We start from the raw sequence: 16,614 nt of genomic DNA on the forward strand, positions 1-16,614 counted from the left end.
GAGTCCTCGTGGACAACAAGTTAAACATGAGCCAACGATGTGATGTGGTGGCAAAAAAAGCCAATGGGATTTTGGCCTGCATCAATAGGAGCATAGTGTCTAGTTCTAGGGAAGTAATGCTACTCCTCTATTCCGCTTTGGTTAGACCACACCTGGAATATTGTGTCCAATTCTGGGCACCACAATTGAAGAGGGATATTGACAAGCTGGAATGTGTCCAGAGGAGGGCGACTAAAATGATCAAGGGTCTGGAGAACAAGCCCTATGAGGAGCAGCTTAGGGAGCTGGGCATGTTTAGCCTGAAGAGGAGAAGGCTGAGAGGAGATATGATAGCCATGTATAAATATGTGAGAGGAAGCCACAGAGAGGAGAGAGCAAGCTTGTTTTCTGCTTCCTTGGAGACTAGGACGCGGAACAATGGCTTCAAACTACAGGAGAGGAGATTCCATCTGAACATGAGGAAGAACTTCCTGACTGTGAGAGCCATTCAGCAGTGGAACTCTCTGCCCCGAAGTGTGGTGGAGGCTCCTTCTTTGGAAGCTTTTAAACAGAGGCTGGATGGCCATCTGTCAGGGGTGATTTGAATGCAATATTCCTGCTTCTTGGCAGGGGGTTGGACTGGATGGCCCATGAGGTCTCTTCCAACTCTTTGATTCTATGAATCTATGATTTGTGTCTGTCTGTGTATTCTTGTCTTTTGTCTTTTATTGTTGATATGGTCTGTGGACTAGTCAATAAACAAATATAGCTCTCTACTAAGAAGTTACTTAAAATTTTTATTTAAATATTTAAAATTATTGTTCAGATAGATTTTGTGTGAGCAAGTTAAGGTTTATAGTGGTCTAGTAAACATCTGACAGGGTTTGCTATATAAACCAATCTATGGGATGTGTTCAAATGGCCTGCAGCAGGTGATGTCACCTTCAGGTTCCCCTTTTCTTTTTCCATTCAGTCACTGCAAGGATTATCTCCCCTCAATTTAAGTCATGCTTGGTGTCCTCTTTCATGTCCAGCAGGTGTGACAAAACAGAGAGAGAAATAAGTCCAATACTTTACAAAGCAAGGAAACAACAATACTATAACCATAGATTATAAAGCACAATGCAGGGAAGTAACAATGCTAATTAGAAAGTGAAACAGACAGTAAAGGAAAGGGGGGGGGGGTATACAAGATGTGAGAAAAAGCCCAAAAGAAGGCAAAGAAGCAGGTCTGACTTCTAAGATCCTTGAGGATGAGCTTTCTTTTGGCCCTGGCATGGGTCAGAGGCACAGATGCTGAGGACATGGAAGAGAGTCTTTTCAGTGGCGGTGCAATATTGTGGAAATTCCTTCCAGTTAGCACCTCCTTCCTCCACTCCTCTTTTAGTTCTGCCAACAGGCTAAGATTGTATTTAGGCCAAACCAAAGACTTTTGCTACCCCTAACTGATACCAATGACCCATTGCATCTTTGTATACAAACCCTAGCAGATACCAAGGACCTACTCTATATCTGTGTACACAGAGAATTATGAGCAAATATGCCAGATAGAAAGGATAAATTGACTTTTGATCCCAGTTATCTTTGTGTAGATTTTTCCCACTGGATGAATAATGTTGCTGGTCCCTTTATATAAGAGAGCTTTAAAAGTGTGTTAAGAAACAAATTTTCATCAACACAGGGCCTATTTTAGTATTGCTTGAGCATTCACGGAACCTATGTTGCTGCTTCAATTTTTTGCCTTTTGAAAAACTGTTTTATCTAACAATTCAGAGTAAAATAGTTATTTCCAGAGGAAAACCTGAAAGATAAAAACATATATTATTTTTCATCTCTTGCATGTGTCCTCCAAAAATGTGCTGCACAAAGTTTAGAGTTCAGTTTGCTTAATCTGGTGTAATATTAGTTTTGCACTGTTTCATGAACTGGTATTCACCTATCACTGTTCAAGATCTTTTTTAATGCCACTGCAGTGTGCAGAACATGAGCACACGTTTGGTTAGAGCAGGGATGCTATATTAGAATGCTGCTATATTCAGGTTACTCTCTAGAGCTACCATCTCCCCATGAAGCAGTTTGTATAACAATTAAAACCTCAAATCAAGTGGATTGGCAAGAAAGACTTAATCATCCTAAACCCATTAAGAACTACTTCATACTGTGTTCAGCATACTCTTACCCTTAAATATGCTTACAGTTTGAACATCTTCGTGTTTTACTGTCCAGTATCCCATGGTTTTCACACAAATGACTCACTGCATTACTTTCCAATCAAGTTGAAAGCATGCAAGTTAGCCAAAAAGGATGGCTGAAAGAAGAAAATATAAAGGAAGAACAAAGCATCACAATTCTATACTTAGATCTTCTGATTCAATAGGATATATCTCCTCTATATAGGTGTTACTTATCTGATGCTCCTTCATACTAAATAGATATAGTGCTAATTCCACTTCCATGACTGTAACTTATGGAATCCTGGATGTGGCGTGTCTGGCTGAAAAGTCTGAATGACTCTCTCTGAACTGTCTATCCTGGGTTCCATAGGATGTTGCCATTATAATTAAAGTGGAATAACAGAAGTATAATTGCATAGTATGAAATAACCTCTGGTTGGAATCAACAGATAATGACTAATTTAAAACCATCAACATGTACATCTGAAAAGTCAATTGGCTCCCAAAGTCATTAATACAAGGTGTGTTATGTCTCGATTCCAGACAGGAAGCAATGCCATCAACAATTTGACCACCAAAGATAGGGCATTTCACAGATGGGTGCCAGTGTAAAGAATGCCTTCTTGCATTTTCTCCACAATGGATTGCTTCTATCAGAAGGATTCTGATAAGAGTCCTTCCAGAAGATCTCAGTCATGATCCAAGAAAAGGCATAGATCTAAGGAAAGGAATTTCTTTGAATTATAGCTGTCCAGATAAGGAGAACAATAATTGAGGGGGTCATGGCTTCATATGTTGATTCAAAACAAAGACATTAATGCTGAAGTAGATATCAATCTACAACTGCTCTAAAGCAAATGTTTCTTTGTGTGCAATTTATGACTCAACCAGATATCACCCTAGAAAAGGGAATTTCAACAACCTCATCAGATGAGGCTTGGGAAGCATCCTAGGATACTTCCCTGCCAGCCCAACAACAGTCCTATGCTGTCGCTGGACTTCAGGTGGGCCCCTTGCCGAAAATTGGAGTGGAAGTGTTGTACGATGCTTCCCTCCCAACACAGGAACCTGTCCATATTGTTCTGGCTTGAATGGAGCCAGCATAGTTCCTTGCCACTTGGACAATGCTTCCCATAAGTGATGGGGGAAGCATCGTCACAAGGGAGCAGCAGGTGGTGTGATGGATTTGCTCCGCTGCCCCTCTGCTTCTTTAGCAAAACCAGGTGAAGCAGGATGCTTTGTCTGGCTAATGTGATAAGGTCACTAATTAACAGGCCTAATCCAGCCTACATATCATTGCACCTCTTCTTAAGCCCTCCCCAGATCCTTTCCTTCTCATCATGCTATTTTCAACCACTGATTCAATCAGAAATGTTCATACCACTCTCAAGTGGCTCAGTTGCTATCCAAACTCAGCTAATTTTTGGAAGAACTATTTTAAATGGCTCAACATATACAATATGTTTTTGCTTATTAATTATTTATTTGTTTTGGTTGGAGGGATGATGTTGTGCTCTTGTATCATGCAATTTATGTTTTTTTAAACCATTTGTTCACCGCTTTGAGTCCCATCCATGAGAGAAAAGCAAGGTTAACAAGAAGAAGGAGAAGGAGAAGGAGAAGAAGAAGAAGAAGAACAACAGCAACAACAACAGCAACAACAACAACAACAACAACAACAACTGGGGATTTAAGCCATAGAGCTGTGCACATAGGATCTGGGAACTGCTTTTAATTTTAATAGAAAAAGAAATAGCTAAATTCAAAGAATGATTTTCAATCAAGGTACAGATAAAGTAGAAACTATTGAAATAGATTTAGTGCTGAATATAGCTTGATTATGTGAAATAGTTGGGTTGAGACGCAATATGGTGCAGCAATTGTAGTGTTTGTCAGACAGTTACAAGAGAATATAGAATTACAGCATTCACACCAATTGAATGGATCCAGCCTACATATAGTATTATAGCCTAGTCACACTTACCTGGAACTAGATCACATTACATTTAGTGGAATCTATTTTGAGTTGGCACTAGGTTTCTTCTCAAAGAAAGCAACAAGTAATTTTAGCAAATTTTCCTCACTGCAAGAAAGTCTAAGAAAACTGGACAATTTTTTAAGACTGTGTGCAATTCAGGATTTGTGCAAAGTCCAAAAATGGCTGTTTGATGCAGAAAACAGAATTTTATGCACTGGAAATAATGTTTATACACAGCCATATTATTTCCTGCACATAAAGTCTTGTTTTCTGTACAAATCAATCATGTGTTAATTTTGAACAGAATAAGTCTCAAATTGTGAAGATTCTTATCAGTTCAGGATTCTTTTTGTCAAGATTAATTATTTTTTTCCATCCCCAAAGCATAATAATCATGATTATGGGAGTACATGCCAGCTAATGTGAATAGCAATTGCCTAAGAAGCAAGAAACTCATTTTTTTTCAATGTTTAATACCAAGGTCTATTTTATTTTAATTATTAACAAATTAGTATCACATACTTTATTGGAAAACAATGGAATATCAGTTTTATTTTAAGGCCTCACCGTTATCAGGCCTAGATCATGCTTATAAAACTCTACTGACTGAATTTCTGTTATCCTGGACAAATTCCAACATTTAATAAAGGGGGTGGGATCCAAGTGAAACTTCCATTGAATCTTATAGTCCCAGTCTTCAAACCAAAGAATAAATATTTTGCCCAGTCTTCTGGCATTTTAAAAGAAGGTATTAAAATAAAACAGCCAAACAGCTGTACATTGAGCCACTCACAATTGCTGCACTTCACCATCAATTTGTTCTGTAAGCAAAGCCACTTGAGTCTCAGATCTTGAAATACAATATTTGCCAGGCTTTCAAGAGTTTAATAAAAGACAAACAGGCAAATATTTAATTTATATCAGGAACATATTGTATTTAGTTTAAAAAATGATCTTTATTTTGTGGTATGGTTAGCTGTTCTATATAACTACCCTTATAGCATGCCCATTCAAAAGTTAATACCATCGTGTTTAATAGAATTTACTACCAGTATAACATGTATTTATTTACAGTGTTTAACTAGTATGTTTTGGGTGTCCTTTGTTGTCATTATTTGCTATCAAGTTGACTTTCCCTTATGATGACTGCCAAGGACCTCACTTAGCAATGGCTGTGCTAAGGTTTTCCAAATTCAAGGCAATGGCATTCTAAAGTTTTGCCCATTTTTAAAAAACAAAAACAAAAGAGGTACCCCTTGGAATTTCTCCACAGTGACTGATGAGCAGAGCATCATTCCTGTCATCTTGCAGAAAGATGCACTCAAACATCATTTTTAAAGGAATTTTTAAAATGTTTTACAAATAAATATCAAAAACAATAAAAAGGGAAAAAAACCCAAATGAATCCTAGATTGACCCCCCCCCCCCCTCACACACATGCACACACAAAGAAAATGAACCTAAAGGAACCCTAAGATTGGCTGTGGGAATCCTAAAATGAATCTCTTGCAACAAAAGCCTTCCTGAATGGACAAATCAGCTAGTCACGTGCTATGCTATCACTAAGCTTAAACTATTTGTTTTGCTACCCTCCTCCCTAACACCATGTGCACACAATGGTGGCCAATTCCTCATGGATGTTGTATTTATTGGAAATGCCAGGAGCACCTCTTCCCTTTTTCTCAGCCCTCAGCCGTGATAGGCTGAGAACAGCATGTGGCTTAACATGTTTGCCTGAGCTATCCAGTAGAGTTTACTTGAGCTGAAAGAATAAGATGACTCACTGAGTCTTATGAGAGTTATGCACTTCTCACAAAAACTTTGTAACTGGATGTTTTTATTCATTTGTATGGGAGGTGGGCACTCTGCTGTCTTCATAACATGCATAGGTCATAAGTACGGATTTACTTAGACTCCCATGACTTACTACCTGTGTCCGGATTTTTGCACAGCCCTGCTATTCATTCCTCCCTTTAAAGTTATACAACTAATCTGTGGTCATTGTTTTTATTCTCTTAATATCCAGATATAACCCTGTCTTTTCACTTTCTTCCATAAAAGCCTTTACTAGTCATTCCAAGTCTTCACTATTTTTTGCAAGTACTGTGTTGTCATCGTATCTTCAATTGTTGATTTTCCTTTCCCAAATGGTCATGCCTATATCCTTCGAGTCTAATCCTGTTTTCTGTATAATATATTCTGCATAAAAATTAAACTGAAAGGGTGATAAAATTCAGCCTTGTCTAAGCCCTTTGTCAGTGGAACGCTATATCTGTGGCTGAATAGAGCACCTTCTCACTTTTTCAATCCAATTCCCAAAGTTAAAAAAGTAAATTGCTATTTTGAGAAAATTATTGAAGTCTGTAAAAATTCCAAAGACAGGGTGTTTCTTTGTTTTGGAAACCAGCAAAATGCCAGCCAAACATTGCTCTGAGATTTCAAAGTCCTATGCCATGAGAAAGGTTACCTATAAACAAAGTAAGTGATGCTGAGAGGAGGCAGAAAAAAATCTGCTACTTCCAAACAACCTCTTTGTTCCATGTTTTACTTTCCTTACAGCCACTATGTCCACAGCTTTTTCTGTCATGCTGCCACAAGCAATCATGAATGTAGTTTTAGTCAATTCTAGCTTGTATCACAAAATACACAAACTGATTATTTGGTAAGTTTACATGAAGATGTTTAACTTCAGAACATTATTATAGAATTTTCTTATCTTTTAGACCCTCTATGTTGAAATAATTAGTAAGAGATCAAAAGAGTGTTGTCCCATTGCAAATAAAAAGAAGGAAGAGTGACTCAGAAAAACATTACAGGAGGTGAAATATTAATCACACTTGCTGAAATTTCCTTTTTTGAATAACAACTAAAGATCAGATCACCTGCCTTGAAATCATAGATAACATCAGACTTTTAACTATATTTTATTGCTTCACCGAAAGAGGAATCCTAGAAGCAAGGAAAACTCCTAGCTTAAACCAAAACCATCAGTATTAACCTATATTACCATGTAAAATGAACAAATTAAACAATATTTTCCCCACACTTCCTCTCTTCACTTTTAGTTGAAGGTAAGTGGTTCTTTAAAAACACCACAGCATTACAAAGATCTTCCTTGACAGGCCATCCGAGAGGTAACTCAGCACTAAATTCAAATGATTTGTGGATGACCTGACCAGAGTAGGTGACAATAAGATCACTCATCTAACTGCCAGTTTTGTCAAGAGGCTCTAGGCATAGTTCACTTAGATGATCATGGTTTGTCAAATGCTATCCAATATGGTGATTATTCATTCTCAAGGAACAGTGAAATAACCTAAGTCAAAACAGATGTTCCCAGCTATGCAAAATGCGTATTTAAATTCATGTAAGTAGAATAAAACTCACGAATGTCCTTGAATCCCAAATCCTTCTGCCAATTGCAACCTTTTCCCCAAGGAAATAAAACTCACCTTAGGAAGGGGGGGGGGGGGGTAAGCTAATAAACCATAAAGGACTACAAAAAAGTCTGAGGAGGCCCTAGTGGATTTGTTATGTGAAACAAACTTATAGCATAATCACACACTCCAACTATCACTGTTTGGCAGAGCAGTCCCAATTAATCCTCTGCTGTCCCAGTTTTGTGGGTGCTTTCAAAATATCTCAGTTTCTCTATCTTCTCACCACTTTCCGCATCATCATTATTGGTTCAAACTAAGTACAAAAGCCAGTTGCATTTAGCAGTGAGGAGAAGAAATGAAAGAGCAGAATCTTCCCGTTCCCAGTATGCTCAAGCAAAAGCAAACTCCTGCTTCTCATTTGTTTGCTCTATCCCAGACATAGAATGCCCTTCCAAAAGAGCTTCGTCAGGCCCCTACTCTGGCAGTTTTCAGAAGGAACCTAAAAACTTGGCTGTTCCGATGTGCCTTCGCAGATTAGGAATCCCCATCCCAAGTCCTAGATGCACTTTAGCACAACTAATGTTGCTGCACACCGCACTTTAATCCTACGTTCCTCCTGCCATCTTAGCACTTTTAACCCTGTACCCCATTGCGCTGGCCGAACCAGTTTTAATAGTGTCTTGATGTATTGTCATTGTGGTTATTTTGCTTAATTGTTTGATTTGCTTTGTTTATTGCTGTGTTATGTTTTCTATTGTAGTGTGTTTTGTGGCTTCGGCCCGTGTAAGCCGCATCGAGTCCTTCGGGAGATGCTAGCGGGGTACAAATAAAGTTAATAATAATAATAATAATAATAATAATAATAATAACATTTGCCTCAATGAGCACACTTTGATGTTACTTTGATGTTTACAGTTTCTATCTGTAAAATGTTAAAGGGTATGCAAAATTTCCTGGCAGAGCTCATGAGATGTTTTATCTATCCCTAGTAGAAACTGATATTCTAAATGCATTCTCCTTTTAAACTCACTGCACCCTTCAAGTCTTTTTCAGGTTTTTCCTAATTTTTGTTATCTCATGTCTCTGTCCATTTCTCCTGTGTCTCAAGAGCAAGAGCCAGGCAAGTATAGTACATGGGGTGTATGAAGTTCTCATTACTATTTCTCAGGTTCACAAGATCCTCAGCATACTTTTCATATTACTGTATCTATCCTCAGATTTTTTTAAAAAACTTTTTTTTTCAGCAAAGGAACTTGAGACCATTTTTCAGGCACTCTTGGGTTATGTTTTGAAAGTTTATTTCTGGATTAAGTCCCGATTTAACAAAGAAGCTCTCTTGGCTTAAAATAAAAAAAAATGTAGTGTTGAGGGCATTTGGAACTTGAGGGCATTTGGGTTCACAGTGTTTTGAAACAAAATGGGGGATAGGGGTGCAGTGTGCATAGGAATCTTTCATGTTTTTTTTTTCAAATTATAATCCGACCCTCTAACAGTTTGAGGGACTGTGACCTGGCCCTCTGATTGAAAAGTTTGAGTACCCCTGGTGTAGAAAGTGATGTGGGAAGATGCCTATCAGTTCCCCTTTCTTATGTTTGTTTTATTGTATGTAAAGTTTGATCTTGAGGTATATTAGTATATAGTGGTTGCCAGAATGTTCTATTTATTTATAACAAAGGAGACTGTTTTTAAAATGAAACCCATAAGGTCACATATATAAGATGGAATTAGAGATACAAATGTTTTGGGGTTTTTTTGTTTTGTTTTGTTTTTTTTTTGTAAAAGATCAGCAAGATAGCGGCATCAAGGGACAACACTTTGAATTCCAAATTCTGATGAGGTGCTTGTAAACAAAACAAAACAAAAACAAAAAAACCCAAAGCAGACTGATAATACCCAGTAGAAGGGATATAAAGGACAGACAAAGTCTCAGAGTGATGAAAAAATATGATTTCTTTCTTGAAATAAGCTCAAAATATTTTGGCCTAGTAATATTTAATGGCCTTCTTCAGGGACTGCTAAAAGATAAAAGAAAGAAGTTGCAATGCGTAAGCTTTAGGAACACTCTTGTTGGAATCCCTGCAGGCAACATTAGAGTTGCACTGTAAGTAATATTTTGTTCTTATATAAGTTTATTTGGGTTAATAGGCATTTTAAAAATTGAGATATTTTACATGTATCTTGATACAAAATAGGTGTAGATAGAATTGATATTGCAAATTGCAACTTGTCTCCTCCTTTACATCCCTTCTATGGGATATTACCAAACAAGATCTCAGGTGCAATGCACCTTTTTAATGAAGCTTTCATTGTCAAGAGACAGGACTTCAAATTCCAAATTCTGCTCAGATGCACTATACCTTGACTCATAGACCCCTTCCACACTACCCCTATATCCCAGGATCTGATACCAGATTATCCCAGATTACCTGGCAATGAAGACTCATATAATTCAGTTTAAAGAAGATAATCTGGGATCAGATCCAGGAATATAGGGCAGTGTAGAAGAGGCCACAGTTGGCTGACAGGTAAATAAGAAGATATCAGTTACAGCTATAAAACCTGCTTCAAGCCAGTTAGAAGCAAATATTAGGGACTGATTTTGATGGTTAGCTCCTATGCTGTTAATAATTATTTGAAATGTTATTTGATAGAGAACACTGTTTTTCTTTGGATAGATGCTTAGTCTATATTAAATGTGTCTTTTATATGATTTGATTGCTAAGCCTAAGTTACACTGTTCATCTATACAATGTTGGTGACAATATATATATATATATATATATATATATATATATATATATATATATAAGAAAGTTCCTAGGCTATGTTTGGAGTGTTAAAATATATAAACTCTTTTTTGCTTTAATATACAGTTTAAAATGTTATAACGTTAAATGCTTATCCTGCTGTCATAAAATTTTCCTAAATGTCCATATTCCAGATAGATGGAGGTTGATAAACTAAGGGAAAGAACCTTCAATTCCTTCATAAGGATACGAGATAGTGAAATCGTGTCTGTTTCAGTATGTTGGTACCTACCGTATTGATATTCTCATCTCACATGAGTTTTTTTTCCTCCACCAAATGTATCACACCTCGGTTTTTCAATATCTAAGACATATATTTTTCCATGTATTGTAGTCTAAATCTAATTGTTAATTTCAACTTCTTGGCAGGAGGTTGCACTGGATGGCCTACAAGGTCTCTTCCAACTCAATGATTCTATGAACTGCAGTCAACCACTGACTCAATGGAACTTACCAGGCTCCCTTTGAATGGATCAACTCTAGGTGGAACTAACTACTGGACTCAGATCCTTGATGAAGTCTTAACAGTAAATCTATGTTTGCCACACAATTATTTATTAAATGTATGCCTTACCTTACTCCCAGTATGTGACCCAAGTTGGCTAACAATTTGAGTTAAAATAAATATTAGTTTGCTTATTTACTAATTATGTCCATATATTAGACACCTAAAAACCAATTCTCTGCAGGAAAAAATTGTGTTAACAAAACTCCTGACAGATCCTTTTTTCACAAAGACCTATTATGCCCCTCAGCATCCCTTGTCTTTCTCATCCTATGTCTAGCTGCAGGTATTTTGTTTTCTTTCTTTCTTTTTAAAGCAAAATTGACATTGGGAACATGACAAATGAGGTCTGGAGAGACATAGACTTTCAGTGTTGGGTTGCATCAGTATGTCCTCAATAAACTGTGTAATAAATCTTGACTAGAGAAAGAGCTAGGGTCTAGCTAATACTCCTGCAGCCAGGTGTGCCTGTCTACAACAGAGAAGATAAATAACAACTGCTGCTAAAATCCCCTATTGAGCATGTATGAACATCAAAACAAAAGGAGAGAACAGATAAGCCTGCTTCAGCAGCTGCCCCTGGCAAAAGCACTGATGTATTAAGTTAGGCCACCAAATTCAAATCATTAACAAATTGGAGGGTGATCAAAAAATGTCATCTCTAAATACATTTTGGAAGAAAGCTTCAAATTGCTGAGAGTATAGTTGTATTTGCTTCCTTTTCCAGGCTGTCCTGATTTGGTAGTTTCATTTCACAATACATGCATTGATAATTTTGTACACAAGATTTGCTGGAAACTGCTGTTCTTTTTTGTAGAGTAGGAACCTGTCTGTATTATTTCTGACTCGGCTACAAAAAAACATAAAAGAAGTAATGCCCAAGTATACATTTGTTTGATTAATTGAGATACATATTATAATACAATACAAAATTTCATTTTATAAAAAAATCCAGCTGAAAAAACAATGTAACATATTTCCCAGAACTTTACAGATGAAATCCAGGACAAGTGTGATCAAAACAATATGGGCAGACATTAATGGAAATACACAAAACTACAATTTTTAGCAGCAAATTAATGGAATTTCTGTTCAGAATTTGGGACAAGCTAAAAGCAAAAATAAATATGGCTACTCAAAAGGATAAAACCCTTTTACCTCCTTCTTGTTCTTCTGGCTGAGTTAACTGAGTGCAAGGTTAACTGAGTGCACTTTGAACTTAGTATGTATGAGGCAAGGGATATAAGTGATGCTGAAAATATGGAATAGGAGAAGATTAATCAGTTAAATTGGGATAGAATAATAATAATAATAATAATAATAATAATAATAATAAATTATTTATACCCTGCCATTGTCCCCTGTAAGGAACTCGAGGTGGCTTACAGAAAGCATACAATGGTACCACACAATATATAAAATACAGTGTATCAACATTAAAACCAATAACACATTTAAAACCATGAATGTGACATAACAATACCCTATGACAAAAAAACCCTGATGTTTAAAAATATTTTCAGAATGGGCAAATATCTCTGATATTGTGATCTCTCCTCACATTATGAATACAGAAGGGAAATGTGTTTTCCTAATAGTTTGACTGGTTTTCTAGATTTATTTTTGCTAGTTTTACAATGACATGAGAAGTGAATTTGCCCTTTTCAAGCTGACTACTGCATTTTCTCATAATATTTTGATCAGAGGTTACCTCTCTTAAGTAATTCTCAAGTTGTTCCCAATTCTCTGATCTACATTCCATGATCAACTCAGACTGCCCTGCCATCTCAATGACTTTGTGAAGGCTTATGACCCTTATCAGCTACATTTTCTCAGATAGCAATTTGCCTAGAATTCTAGCCACCAACCTGTCTCTAACATGTGGATTCTGTTCTTTTCTTCTACCAATTCCTAGAATTCAACCATTTCATATATGCCCATTACAAATGGTAATTTATCTAAACTTCAAAGACTTTCTAAGGGTGCTCCCACACAAGAATATAAGTAAAGTCTCCTTCTCCTTTTTCCTCAAATCCATGCCGAAGCAGGCTGAAATAAACAACTTTAGTGCAGGGTTCAGTCTCCACTTCCTAACAAAAACATGAGCTTTCCTGGGGATGGGAGGTGGCTACAAGTGATCTCAACTGAAGTCAGGATGGCATGAAGCAATCCTGCTCCTCTGGGCTTTTCAAAGTCTGAAGAAGCAAGATGGCAATGGAGACTCACCCCTGGGTAGTCTCCACAAGCCCAATTCCCAATTAGACCTGGGCCTTTCAGAAGGCCCAGATGTCATAGGGTAACTAATTAATTCAAAACAAACAAAGGAAACCTTTGTTTGCTCCAAATTCATTCATTTTACCGGAGCCATCATTTGAACACCTCCGGTACAAACTGAGACACGTCCCAATTTTTTGGTTTGTCATGATGGGCCCTGAATGAAAGAGAATGAAGACATCATATAAATTCTAGCTTGTCATTGACAAGTAGAATTCAAATGCATAGCCATGTTAGGAATACCAGTAGGCAAAGGGATCTTTTTAGACTAAGTTCCCATTTACACTGTCCCAAAAGAAAGCATCATTGCTCTGTGGTCTCTGTAATCACCATCTGGGCCTCAAAATGGTTCTTCAATATCAGTTTGAAACTGACTTAAGTGGTCAATGTAGATGATGTGCCCTCTGAGACTGAAGTTGGTAGTATAAGATCAGAGAAACTAAGGCCTCTTTTACACTGCCATATAAAATCCAAATTATCTGCTTTGAACTGGATTATATGGCAATGTAGACTCATAGAATCCAGTTCAAAGCAGAGATTGTGGATTATCTGCTTTGATAGTCTGAGTTATATGGCAGTGCAGAAGAGGCCTTAGGTCTGTCTATATCGGGCAGATTAATCCTGGGAATTTGTGCCCCGAAACTACCCTGGATCCAGCTCATACCTGCTGAACTCAGCTCATGTGTCCAGATGGTCATGAATCAAGACCCTACCCTTACTGGCATGTCCCCTTGTCCACATGCTGCTCCTGTCATTCCACACTGAAATCCTGGAGATCTCCTGAGTGTTGCCTGTCATATCTGTTGAGATCATAATGGAATCCTCACATGATCAGCAAGGAGAGGGTAGTAATGTTGCAGCCATCCACCTACTTGATCCCTTTTCCACCCAAACACCACATAGATGAACAAGTATAATACGTTTATTAAGAAAAGAGTATTTAATATAAAAACAGTTGCAAAATACATCCAAAATACAGGGTTAGTCAAACTGCATAGGCCAATAAGCCATTCAATTGAATGGCTTATTGGCCTATGCATTTTGACTAACCCTGTATATTTCCAGAAGCTTAACAAAAAAACAATGACCAACTTTGAACAGGAATTCCAAAAATCATTTAAGGCAAAAACAAGAAACTATAATGCAAGGTTTGTTGCATTTAAACTAGAATTATGTCCAAAAGCTTGAAATCATGAACATGACCATAAATCCCAAAGTCTTGAAACTTGAAACAAGATTTTTAATCCATACATGAGACATGGAATTTAATCAGGAGGCAGGTTACAGAATAGAACCCTTCTATATACAGGGGAGGGGGTTCATTCCTGGACTTTGCATGGATAGGCAAAACAGTGCATGATAGCAAATTCTATTGAAATGAAGTACTTCTGACCCAGAAATCCCATGGGACCTTGGAAAATGCCCAAAAACATATTTGGTAAAAAGTGTATTAATGAAACTATGGTCCTGTGAATATGGGGAACAATAATGTATTACATCAATTGGGAATAATAATAATAATAATAATAATAATAATAATAATAATAATAACTCAGCTGCTATCAAGACCTCAAAATCGAACTGCAAAGGCTCTGGCATAAACCAGTACAGGAGGTCCCAGTGGTCATTGGCGCACTGGGTGCCATGCCAAAAGATCTCTGCCGGCATTTGGAAACAATAAACATCAACAAAATCACAATCTGTCAACTTCAAAAGGCCACCTTACTTGGATCTGCGCGCATCATTTGAAAATACATCACACAGTCCTAGAAGCTTGGGAAGTGTTCGACCTGTGATTTTGTGATATGAAATCCAACATATAGATCTCATTTGCTGTGACATACTGTGCTTTTGTGTCAATAATAATAATAATAATAATAATAATAACAACAATAACTTGTATCCCACCTACATCTCCCCGAAGGGACTCATGAGGCCAAGCCCAATCAACATAGTTGAAACATTTAAAATACATAACAACAGTCTAAAACAAAATAAACAACAACATTATAATAATATATAGAATCAAGTATAAAAACCAACAACAAATAGTAAAATTCAATTTCCCGTCACGGTGAGTAGAGTGGTTCAACAACAATTCAGGGGATAGGAGTGGTGAATAAAGTGCTTAGATTATAAGGCAGCAGTAAGGATAAGAGCAATGTAATTATAGCTTTAGGTACAAGCCAATAGTAAAGTGCGAGGTCAAGATTTTAGGTCTTAGCTGGGGCCAGCTATCTAGGGAATTGTCTAATCAAAGGCACAGCAGAACTTCCTAGAGAGGTCCTAGACCCCAGCATAATTAACAAAGTTCTTGATGCAGTGAATTCTTATCAAATCCTTTCATCATTAAAAAAAATAAAATTAAGATATTCCACTATCTCTTCAATAGTTCTTATTGTTAGCGAATATTCATAGAAAATATTAATCACAATTATTACTGTAGCTGTTATTATTATTCATGTATGGGGACTCAAAGTGGATCACAAGAGATAAAATATAGTTTTAATTATAGAAAATGTTGCCATTAAATACAATTACATTATCAATAAAACCGGGTGTTTTTTTTAAAAAAAGTTCAAAAACAATAATTAAACCAGCACTTTCAAAAGCTTTTTTTCTGTGATGAGAGAGTTTTGAAAACCTTGCTAATTATTTTTATATAAGAGAAATGTTTGTCAGCCAAAGGGGAGGTTTCTCAAGAGGGGACCATTCTGGCTTCTGAACTTCCAACATTTTCCAAATATCTTTGGAACATCACATCCCTTTGTATATTTGTGTTTATACTATGCTTTCTCATTCTCCCACCACCAAAATCTTTTTGACCTGGCTCCCTAGAACTATAAGTATTAGTCTAAGAACTTTATCCCATACTGCACTCCCCCCTCACCCAATTTCTCAACACTTAAAATCCATTGGGGTACGATTTATGACAGACCTCTCCCCACAACACAAGAGAACTTCCTGTCAGCTCTGTCATGCGTCGTTAGGGAAATGTCTGAAACAGTAAAAAAAAAAAAAAGCTTTGTGACATAAGAGACACCCAGGAAAGCCTGCTCTCCCACCTCCTAGGCATACAAGGGCACAACCGTATTGGGTGAATTCCATTGGGTTGCTGTGAACACAGCAAAAGAAACACTTCAAAGGAGCCTCCTGCTTTCCCCCTTTACCCTTTCCCTCCCTCCCTCCATCTTTCTCTTATTCAGAGATCTGAATTCCAAGAGGTTTCTCCACTGCCAGCACAATAAATCAGTGCCTCCATTCTCCTCCAGAGCAGCTGGATGGGAGGGAGGGAAAAGCACCAGTATCTCCAGAGGTTTTTTTACCCCATGGTTTTCTTTTTCAAGAATATGGAGTGGGCAGGAACTGCACTGTCTGGTGTGATAAATCTGAAAATGGATTATTTGGGGGGAGAAAAGTTGAGAAATAACAACATGTGATAAGGATTGACAAACAGAACTATGTGCTTTGTAACACCACAATAATATGATCCTGCCCCCTCCTCATATTAATGTAA

Source organism: Anolis sagrei, chromosome 3, assembly GCF_037176765.1.
Source record: "Anolis sagrei isolate rAnoSag1 chromosome 3, rAnoSag1.mat, whole genome shotgun sequence".
In the NCBI taxonomy this organism is placed as follows: Eukaryota; Metazoa; Chordata; class Lepidosauria; order Squamata; family Dactyloidae; genus Anolis; species Anolis sagrei.